General features: G+C 36.9%; 1 long non-coding RNA gene across 3 annotated transcripts in view; it reads left to right on the forward strand.

Annotated features, from left to right (window-relative positions):
• The first annotated feature begins 3,424 nt into the window (after positions 1 to 3,424).
• LOC111822057 (uncharacterized) overlaps positions 3,425 to 10,466 on the forward strand; it is a 13,094-nt gene continuing 6,052 nt past the window's right edge. For 2 of the 3 annotated variants that reach the window (XR_002825340.1, XR_002825342.1), the window contains exon 1: positions 3,425 to 5,800. This is a non-coding gene — a long non-coding RNA (uncharacterized LOC111822057). The remainder of the gene's footprint in view (positions 5,801 to 10,466) is intronic. The other variant, XR_002825341.1, reaches the window with a different exon arrangement.

Below are 10,466 nucleotides of genomic sequence, written 5' to 3' on the forward strand. Positions count from 1 at the left end.
TCTTAGCAAAGCTCCCCAGATTCCTAGTAATATTAGGATAAAGGGCAGCAGGAGAGGAGTGATATTTGGCTAAGGGATACTAGGCAAGAGAACAGATTTGGGTAAGTGTGAGGTTCTACCTTTGTCAAAATCATAATTGTAAATCATGGGCATGCAGTACAGTATCTAATTTCTGCAACAGAGTTAGGAATGATGGTGTGTAACGTGTAGATTTTAAATACTTCTTTGACAATTCTTTTTCAGTGTGTCTTCATGTGTATGGCCTGTGCTAAGCATAAAGATGTTATAGTGGCCTGCTTCATGGGTATGCAACCTGAGGTATCACAGAGTCCCATACTTAGAAGAGCCCCATGCCTGGTTTAACGCTCTGCTGTTGCCATCTTGAAATTCTTAATATTTTTTGAACAAGGAGCCCTGCACTTTCATTTTGTACTGGGCCCCACAAATTATGTCACTGGTCTTGGTGAAATGGGTCTCACTGACTAATGCAGCAGTGATACATACAAAAAACAGCCCAATTTGAGCCAAGGTATGTATGACACATTCCACAGAGGAAATGTAACAGGCTATTTGGGTTTAAAGGAGGGAGCAGTCACTTCTGGCTGTGGAGATGATGGACAGCTTCCTGAAGCAGGAAGGTAACCCCTTCCCTTCAGTACAGTTCATCATTTTCTTCTTTCTGCCCCCATGGTGCTTTGTTCACCCTCCCCATGTAGCATGGAATGAGATGTTTGTATCTGCATGCTATAGATTGAGAGCCCTTTCTGGGAAGTCAGAAAATCAACTCGGTCAATCAACTTTTTATGCCATACTTAACAATATTCCTGAAGCAAATAAAGGAAGGAGAGAGAGAGGGAGGGAGGGAGGAAGGAAGGAAACTGAGGTTGAAGGAATAAAGAGATTTGAGGATGTCCTCAGAAACTGAATAAAATTTTCACAGTGGCTGTGTGTGGCAACACATTTCAGATATGGGGAACAGCATGTACAAAGGCCTGGTAAGCGGGAAAGCATGAGCAGAATCCAGGACTAATGATCCATTAGGTGCAGTAAGCACAGTGCCTAGGGCCTGCAATACTTTTAGTAGTCTATAAAAAATATTTTAATTGATTTTAAAATCAGAAAAAATAAATAAACCCTTAGGTTGAAGAAAATGTTTTAACATATAATATTAATATATTCATTTTTACCCACATAGTTTTAAAATATAATTTTTTTTTGTAAGGGGGAACAGAACCCATTGCCATTGAATTGATTCTGACTCATAGCAACCCTACAGGACAGGGTATAACTGCTCCATAGGGTTTCCAAGAAGCATCTGGTGGATTCAAACTGCTGACCTTTTGGTTAGCATCCAAGCTCTTAACCACTGCACCACTGGGACTCCTATATGAAGGAAGGGGCCCACGAAGGCAAACGTGCCTACATGAAAGTCCTGATGAGGCTGTTAAGAAACTTAACTGGTTAGCTGGTGAAAACGTGCTTAAGATACAAGAAGTAATGAGAAATAAAGCTAGAAAAGTAAGTTCGGCCACACTATGAAGGTCTTAAATATAAATGTGAGGAGTTTATATTTAGTAAACAAGGGGAACATTAAAGATGTTTGAGCAAGGGGAATAAAATGGTTCAGGTGGATCTGGACAATTAATCTGACGGTGAAACATCAATGAAGCAGGGAAAGGTTAAAGGCCTACCTATACTTAGTATATTAGTCAGCGTAGGTGAGGCTATGCTGCTGTATCAAATAAATCCTGAAATCACAGTGCTTTAACACAGTAAAATTTTATCTATCACTCACATCATAATTCAATACAGATCAGACAGTTCTTAACTGAACTGTCTTCAGTTAAGCAATCCACATGTGCCCTCAAGACCACTTTGGAAGAGAATGAGCAACATGGAGGGGACCCACTGACCTTTCACATCCCTGACTTGGATGCAACACTTGTCTCTTTTCTCACAGTCCATTTGCTAGAATCAGTCACATCACATCTAACCAACAGCAAGGCGTACCAGGAAATGTAGGAACTGTCTCTGCCAGTGTATGCAAACAAAATAGGAGGTAATGAGATAATATAATAATACCAATAATAATGATGATGATAGCAAACACTTAAAAAAATGTTTACCAAGGAATAATTTCTGTTTAAAATATTTACATGCATTTAGTACTTTAATTTTCAGGATCATCCTTTGAGGTAGGAGCTATTATCCCTATTTTACAAATGAAGAAACTAAGGCAAAAACCACATATATGCTATATATAGATACCATTTGCAAACTTTTCATAAGCATTATCTCACCAAAGTGACTCAGCTACCTGGGTTATAAGCTGAAGACAGGGCCTTTATCTTGCACTTGTGTGAATTTCCAATGGTGCTAGGGCACAATTCAGCTCCTGGCATATAGCAGGTAATAAATGATATAATCATGGAGAATAGAATCTCTACAATAACCCTACGAGGAAGTCAGGTATTGTAGTTATTGATTTTGGGGGGTGAGTGGTAGATGTAAAGAAATCTCAGTGTGGTTAACAATCTTAACCTTACACAGCTTTTAAGAGGATAGGAACTTGAATTTAAACCACCTGAATTCATGCCACGTGCTTTCAGCTATACACTACTATCTCAGCTGGTTTGCTACCTGTTTACTAGTTTCCAAAAACTTATCTCCTAAATTCTGCAATTGATTACTTTCTTAAACATAAGGAGAGTGATTAAATCCATAGATCTGGGAGTTTAAATCCCAGGCAAGTTACTTTACGTTTCTGTGTCTCATCCATGGGGATGACTACACCAAGCTCACAGGGTTGCTGTGAAGATTATAAGTTAATATACGTAAAGTGCCTGACAATGAGTTTGCTATTGTCATTGTTGTCTTCAAAGTTCATTTTCTGTGTATCTTGAATTCTTAAAGCTCCTCCTTATATGTAATTATATTTACTTGTTTATTCTCTCTGCTAAATTTTAAGCCCCCCAAATAGGAGGTACCATGTTGGCCTGTTCACTAGAAAAGTATTTGGAACATATTAAGGGCTCAATAAATATTTATTAAACAAATGAAGGCCTCATGACCAAAGTAGAGGCTCTGCCAAATTGCTTTTGCTAAAATTGGGCCAGTTGGATTTGAGCATTTCTTCTTTCACACTCATCTCTGGATTCGTGTTCCATTTACTTTAAAAAAAAAAAAAATTAAAGATGTTGTTATTAGCTGCCATGAAGTTGGCCCACAACTCATGGTAACCCAGCGTACAAAGGAACAAAATGCTGCCTCGTCCTGCACCATCCCCATGATCAGTTGCGGATTGGACTGTTGTGATCCATAGGGGTTTCACTGGCCGTAGACTGCCAGGCCTTTCTTCCTAGTCTTAGTCTGGAAGCTCCGCTAAAACTTGTTCAGCATCATAGCAACACGTGAGTCACCATTAACAGATGGGTGGTGGCTGTGCATGAGGTGTACTGGCAGGGAATCAAACCCAGGTCTCCCCCATGGAAGGCAAGAATTCTATTACTGGACTACCAACTCCTCTCATTTCAAGATATAACTGAAACATATTTTTCTACTGACCTTACAGATAGATGTTGAAAGAGGAGTAGAGAAAACAGTTACCAAAAGTATGATGACAGAATTCTTGGGTAACCATAGAAAATACATTGGGGTGGCATCAGGAATGGCCTCACAGGGGAAAGTGCATTGGCTATAGCTGTGCTTCCTCCCTTCAGAGGTACATAAAAACATTAAAATGTGGGTCATTTTTACAAGAGTAGAGCTTTCAGGACAGAGACAATCTGTGATTCATGAGGCTAATGTAACCAGGGTCAAAGCCACTGGACATTGAAAAAGGTAAGCTTTGCAGCTAAAAATGAAGGAAGGGCACAGAAAGGTGGACAAGGACATGCTTCAAGAAAAATGGCCTATTTTCCAAAATCCTCAGTCCAGCCCCAGAACCACAGACCCCATTTGCTAATTTTGTATATATCAATGTTCAAACCCTAGAGTTTACATTGGGGAATATAATTCCGGACGTATCCTAGGCCTTCTGGAGACTCTGCTAACATTTTATCACCCTGAGCATGAAGTGAGAAGGAAGGTGAAAAGCCACTATTTACTTTGAGGAAGCAAGTCTGTTCCTCTTATTTTCTTCTTGAGAATGTACTGGTGCCTTAGGAGGTAGCAAGAAGGAGAACAGAACAGTATTTGTGGCTTGGGCAATGCACACAGACATTATAGTAGTAGATAGGGTTCAGTTAGGACAAAAGCAACATAATCTATCAAAATAAAAATAATCCATACTCTATTAATAAAACAATGCCTGCAACTCATCCCTTAGCAAAGACAGTTAGGAGCACTAGAAACATCATGAGTTCTTGAAAATATTAGTTTAGGGTGCTGTTTAGTCACAGGAATCAATAAAATGCTGGTCATTTTTAGGAAGGAAGCACATTGTGAAACAGGCAGCTTGGCTTGTTGAGTTTCTTTAATATGCACCTTGTCTCTGAGGCAGTGAAAAGAAGTTCTGGGTCAAGAAACTTGAAAGATGACTTAACTGATTTGAAGGGGATCAAAGAACAGCCACTAACTGAAGAAATGAAGGAGGTAAAGTAACTTCTGTACAAGAAAATACATACGACTCCTTAGTCTTAAAAGATGAAAGATGAAATCAGTGACAACAGGTTTAGATGGGACATGTAGAATTCTTCACCAGATCACCAAGTGTCAGAACAGAAACGGACAGACTTACCAAATAACAGCACTGTAAGGGTACTTAGAGATCATTCTAATCCAATCTTCTTGTTAAAAATTAGGGAAGAAAGAAGTGAGGTGACTGTCCCAAGGACACCCAGCTGGTACTAGCAGAGCTAAGTCTAGACCTTATTTCTTTATACAACCATCTCTCTGAACTCTATTCAAAGGCCCTATATTGCACCCTACCATAGAATGTCTTTCAGGCCTGTTTAATTCATTCTCATTCTGGCAGGGACCTAAACTCAGACAATGGATGAAGTAATTTATTCTTAGATGAAAAGAGCAATAACTCTATGCCTTACCTCTTCCGTAGCTATTCGGATTCCAACTGAGCACTCTCAAAGAGGAAAGGTTCTAAACCAAAGAATCAAATACCTTCATCACCACTCTCTGACGTGGGAGATAATGACAGCAAGAGACACTTTCCTGGACTCTCTTAAATTATACAACCTACATACCAACCAATTCCCCAGTATTTGACCAGAAGTGACCTAATTTGATAATGCAGCCATCCATGTTTTTAATAATTAGTGATGGACTCAATAGTGTATCAAGAATATCAAGTAGAAGACTGGCTAAATATTTTGACTAAGGCATAGCAATGAATCCTTTTGACCCTCAGTGCTTCCCCACTGGTGCTCCTTTGCCTTCTTCATGTATCCACTTTATTAACACAAATATCTATGAAAACAGAACATGCTAATATCTTGATGTGACTTAGTATGTCAGCTGAAAATTTTCTTCCTAAATTAAAGGTATCTGGAGCTTTAGGCCACTGGACATTGAAAAAGGTAAGCTTTGCAGCTAAAAATGAAGGAAGGGCACAGAAAGGTGGACAAGGACATGCTTCAAGAAAAATGGCCTATTTCCCAATTTTTGCTGAGTCTCTGTATTTGTTTCCTAGGACTGCCATAACAAAATACTATAAACTGGGTGGCTTATAAGAAGAGAAATTTATTGTCTCATAGCTCCAGAGGCTACAAGACCAAATCAACATGTTGGCCAGGCCATGTTCTCCCTTCAAAGGCCCTATTTCCAAACAAGATCATGTCCACAGGTACCATGGATTAGATTTCTTTGGGGGACACAATTCAATCCATAACAATTTCTGAGACTGTTTTTTACTATTTGCAAAGGTACTGTAGCTGTAGAAGAAAAACCTGTTGTTGCCTTGCCTCTTTCTAGAGTGAATGTCAAATTCTCCTTCACAGATTTGATGTCTAACAATGGTGCTCTCTGCAGCGCTCCTTGATTGGAATGAAGGGGGAAAGGAAGGCAGGAGGAAGGAAGGCTTAGCCACTTCTTAAAGCAGAGCTTACATTTCAAGCTCTAAGGGAAAGAAAAACATAAGTAAACGCAAACACAAGTTGAGGTGTATTCAGTCAGTGAGTACAACTGTCTTTTTAAAGGGATAAGGATCTGTAGAGAAATGAGCTCAACAATCCCTGGGCTATTGTTAAAGAGAATCTTGGCAGTGGCTCATTATATCAGTCTGAGCTTGTATAAATTGTCCATTACAGAAAGTTTCTTTACTTTGAATACACTCATATGCTTGGGCAAGCTTTATAAGCAAGATTGCAAGCACTAATTCCTTTGCTCAAATAATCTAAAAATTAAACAATGATCTCTACACTCACCATTATGTCTAAGTGCACATGTTGGAGGTGATTCTAACAAATCATATCATCTATTGTTTAATTATTAAACATCTCCCAAAGTCAAGAAGCCCCCTTATTTTAAAGAGTTCTGGGAACTTTATCAATAACTTTGAAGAGCTCTGAACGTGAATTTCCATGAGCTGTACCTATAACACATTCTTCCTTGTTTAGTTTGTGGCTTATAATAGACAGTTATATTAATATAATGCACTAAGTAAACTATCCAATAAAAATTTTGCTACTACTAGAAAATTTTAAAGGCATGAGAAAAAATCTGTGTAACGTTACCATCTTTGAGAGAAAGAAAACGTGGTTAAGATACCAACAGGATTTTCAGTAAAATGCGTACATAGTGTACTAAGCATGTATTAAGTGCTCAATAAATATTTGTTGAATGAAAGATTGATACTTTGCCTTATGGGAAAAAAGTGCCACTTAATGATAAGAATAGGCATGTTTGAAAGTGGAAAGTTTTAAGAACCTTGAGAAACATCCAAATGCCAATATATTTTGAAATAGTACTTTGATACTACTTCTTGCTTATGATAAGCCAAATAAGGCAATGAACCTGCATTAGAAGATTTTGGAGAAGCATTCAGGTTTTGATAACTTTGTTTTTATGACTTTGAGACAGCGATAAAAGCAGCAGAACTAGTTTATTCTGTTTGTTTTGTTTTTTCCTAAGAGCATCAGTTTTCATAAATTGTAATTGGCATAAAGGGCTCACCCCCAAAAGACAACCTGCCCATCAATCTACAAATGAAATTTTTTAGCATAGGACTCAGTTGATATAGTGAGAAAAGCACAGGGTTTGGATTCTAACATACTTGTACACAAATCATAACATCAACATTTATACTTGCATGTGACTAAGGGAAAACAACTTAATGTGAATTAGCCACTCTTATCTGAAAATGGAGACATTAATATTTACTTTTCAGGATTGTTGTAAGGATTGGAGATAATGCCTAACACATAGATAATAATATACATTTCAAAATTATAAAAAATAACATTCCAAAATGTTTAAAAATAATACAAAATTATAGAATAAGCATTGATTTAAAAATAGTAACATTCAAGTCTTCAATTCTGGATATTAAGTATAATACAGAATCCAAATCTACTCAATATCTGTCTTTTTTTATTTTTCCAATTATATAAAAATACTTAAGGTTACAGAAAAATTGAAAGAATACTACCATGAACATCTGTATACCCTTTAGCTAGGTTCAACAATTGATAACATTTTGCCATACTTGCTTTATCTATCTATCTATCAATATAAACTGCTGCTGTCAAATTGATTCTGACTTGTGGCGACCCCATGTGTGTCAGAATAGAACTGTGCTCCATAGGGTTTTCAGTGGTTGATGTTTTGGGGAGTAGATCATTAGGCCTTTGTTCTAAAGCATCCCTGGATGGACTCAAACTTCCACCCTTTCAGTTAGCAGCCTAGTTTGTTAACCATTTGCACCACCCAGGATGTGTGTGTAAAAATTCGTAATTGTTTCTTTTTCTTGGGTTGGGAATCTGCACTCTAAATGTAAGAAATTACATTGTTATACACCCCAGTGGTGCAGTGGTTAAGAGCTTGGCTGCTAACCAAAAGGTCGACTCCTTGAAAACCCTATGGGGCAGTTCTACTTTGTCCTATAGAGTCTCTATGAGTCGGAATCCACTCAACAGCAAACAGTTTTGTTTTTGTTTTTGTTTATTTGTTTTTTTAATTATAAAGAAGATTTAATACAAACCTAAAATTCTAGTAGTAAGAAATTTATCCCATTCTCAAATATATCCCCAAACTTTCTCAACAAACTTACTTAACAACTCCACATATCCTGAAAAATTGTTTTCATAATTTTATTGCTTTTTAACATATAAGCCTCGTCCCACTCTTGTACCATCAATACAGCAGTGGTTAAACTTATCTAATTGACTCTGTTATTCACAGTAGTTATGTTCTACAAAGTCACCATGAACACTGAATTAGCAAATACTGAACCATTGCTCCTAGAAGAAACACAGGATTAGGTTCCTATGAGCTTCTGGTCACCATGCTGTCATCAGCTGATCAATACCTAACCTTGTTTTATGTGTGTTTCTGTTTAAAGACATCTTATTTAATACAAGTTGTTGATTCATTAACATTAAACTCAAGGCCAACAGCACTATAATTCATGCTTGAACAAAGCTCATCTAGCACACATATTTTCCCCATAAGGCACATCATATTCTTCTTGCGTTTAGGAACACAAGACAGCATCTCAGCATTATGCTTGGGAGGCATTCTAAACAGGAAAATCACCACCAAAAGACACAAAAATGTGGTACTAAGTAGACCGCAAAAAGGACATTGTTTACAGTATGAGAGTTGAAACAAGAAGGCAGAGCAGATTGTGAGGTTCTAGAGAGGCTTTGAGATTTGGAATTTTTCTTTGTTTCTTTTCTTTTTGGTCATTTATCTCTGTAGCCTCAGAGTTTAGCATTATACTTGTCACTTGGTAAGTACTCAACAAATATTTGGTGAATAAATAAATAAAGCTCCTTTAGTCTTTTTTTCAGTATTCTTGAATCTAGTATTTCCAATCATACTCATAAACTAAAATAAAGGATTTTTGTGCCCTGAAAAGTAATGGCAAAGATACATAGCAGACACTTTCCATAAAAAAAGACAGTAAACTACGAAATATAAATGAAAATTAACAAAGAGACAAAAGTATCATACTAAAGGCTTCTTGTCAATATAATGGACTGATATATTCATCTGTAAACTCTCTCCAATAAGATCTGAGAAGAGATATGAGAGAGTTTTAAAAGAATAGAAGCTAAAAGTAATGAAACATGGTGGGAAAGTCTCAGTATCACAGTTATCATCTGAGAGTAGGGCATACAAAGGGGGTTGAAAGTTTCTAAAGAGAAACAAAGGAGAGAAAGAGTTTCTTTGAAGAGTAGAAGAGTAGAGGTTAAGTAAGGAAATGTAGCATACTGCTGAGCAACATGGAAAGCCCCCTTGGAGTTAGTGGTCATGAATTTCAAGGGAGAACAATCTGGAAATTTTTAATTCTTGAAAATGTAGAATAATAATATAACTAAAGAGAAAACAGGGGACAGAGAGTTGGCAGAAAGGACAAGGTTAGGCACTAATATCCTCATCTTCCCCATCGCATGGTGGAAGGTGCTAGGTATTACATAAATCAATATAAATAGGGAGTTAAGTAATTATATCAAGCAGAACTAACACTGATGCTATAAATAATAATTTGAAAAGTGGAAGTACAAATGAACTAAATTTCTCATGCTTCATGGCAGATAAATGAAGCAAGAAATTGAGGCACACAGTTACCATATAGTTACAGTGATAACCACAAAAAAGCTAAAACAAACTGTCATGGATAATGGTTGTCTCTGGGAAGTGAAACTAAGTCTGGGGCTTGAGAAAAGGGGTTAATAGTCTTTGTTTTCTAACCTTTGAATTCTTTGAATTCAATTTTTTTTTAAACCTATTTTGAGCTTTAAAATATATATTCTATCTTTTTAAACGGTGAGTAGTAATAAAATCTGGAGAGTAGGGAGGGTGGAGAGAAAACTACACACAAGAATTTCAAATCTACTCCTTTGTGCGTAATCTTAGGATATAGATAATTATAGATTTACTTAGATTTTTAAGGATTTAAATTACTTCATCCCGTGGAGATAATAATGAATAAACAGTACTCATTTTTTAACTTAAAAAATTACCTACTGGCCTCACTTTTCCTCCTCTTTTTCATCATTATTAATTGTGATACAGCCTCCTTTTTTGAAAGACAGAGAGAGAGAAGGAAGGATGGAAAGAGGGAGGGAGGAAAGAGAGAAACTCAAAGGTTAAATGGAAGTTTGAAAGAAGCAGATCTCAGAGTTAGTCGTACAGAATAGAGACAAGATAAGTCATAAACAGACTCCATTAACATAGATGGCAAAGACTGTATTTAGGCTTTGCTAGTGATATGATTTTTCCCATATCTCAGTGGGGGTATCCGTAAACAGATTTATCATGCACTACCAAATTGATTTTGTATATTA

This window comes from Trichechus manatus, unplaced genomic scaffold (assembly GCF_000243295.1).
Source record: "Trichechus manatus latirostris isolate Lorelei unplaced genomic scaffold, TriManLat1.0 scaffold00123, whole genome shotgun sequence".
Lineage (NCBI taxonomy): Eukaryota > Metazoa > Chordata > Mammalia > Sirenia > Trichechidae > Trichechus > Trichechus manatus.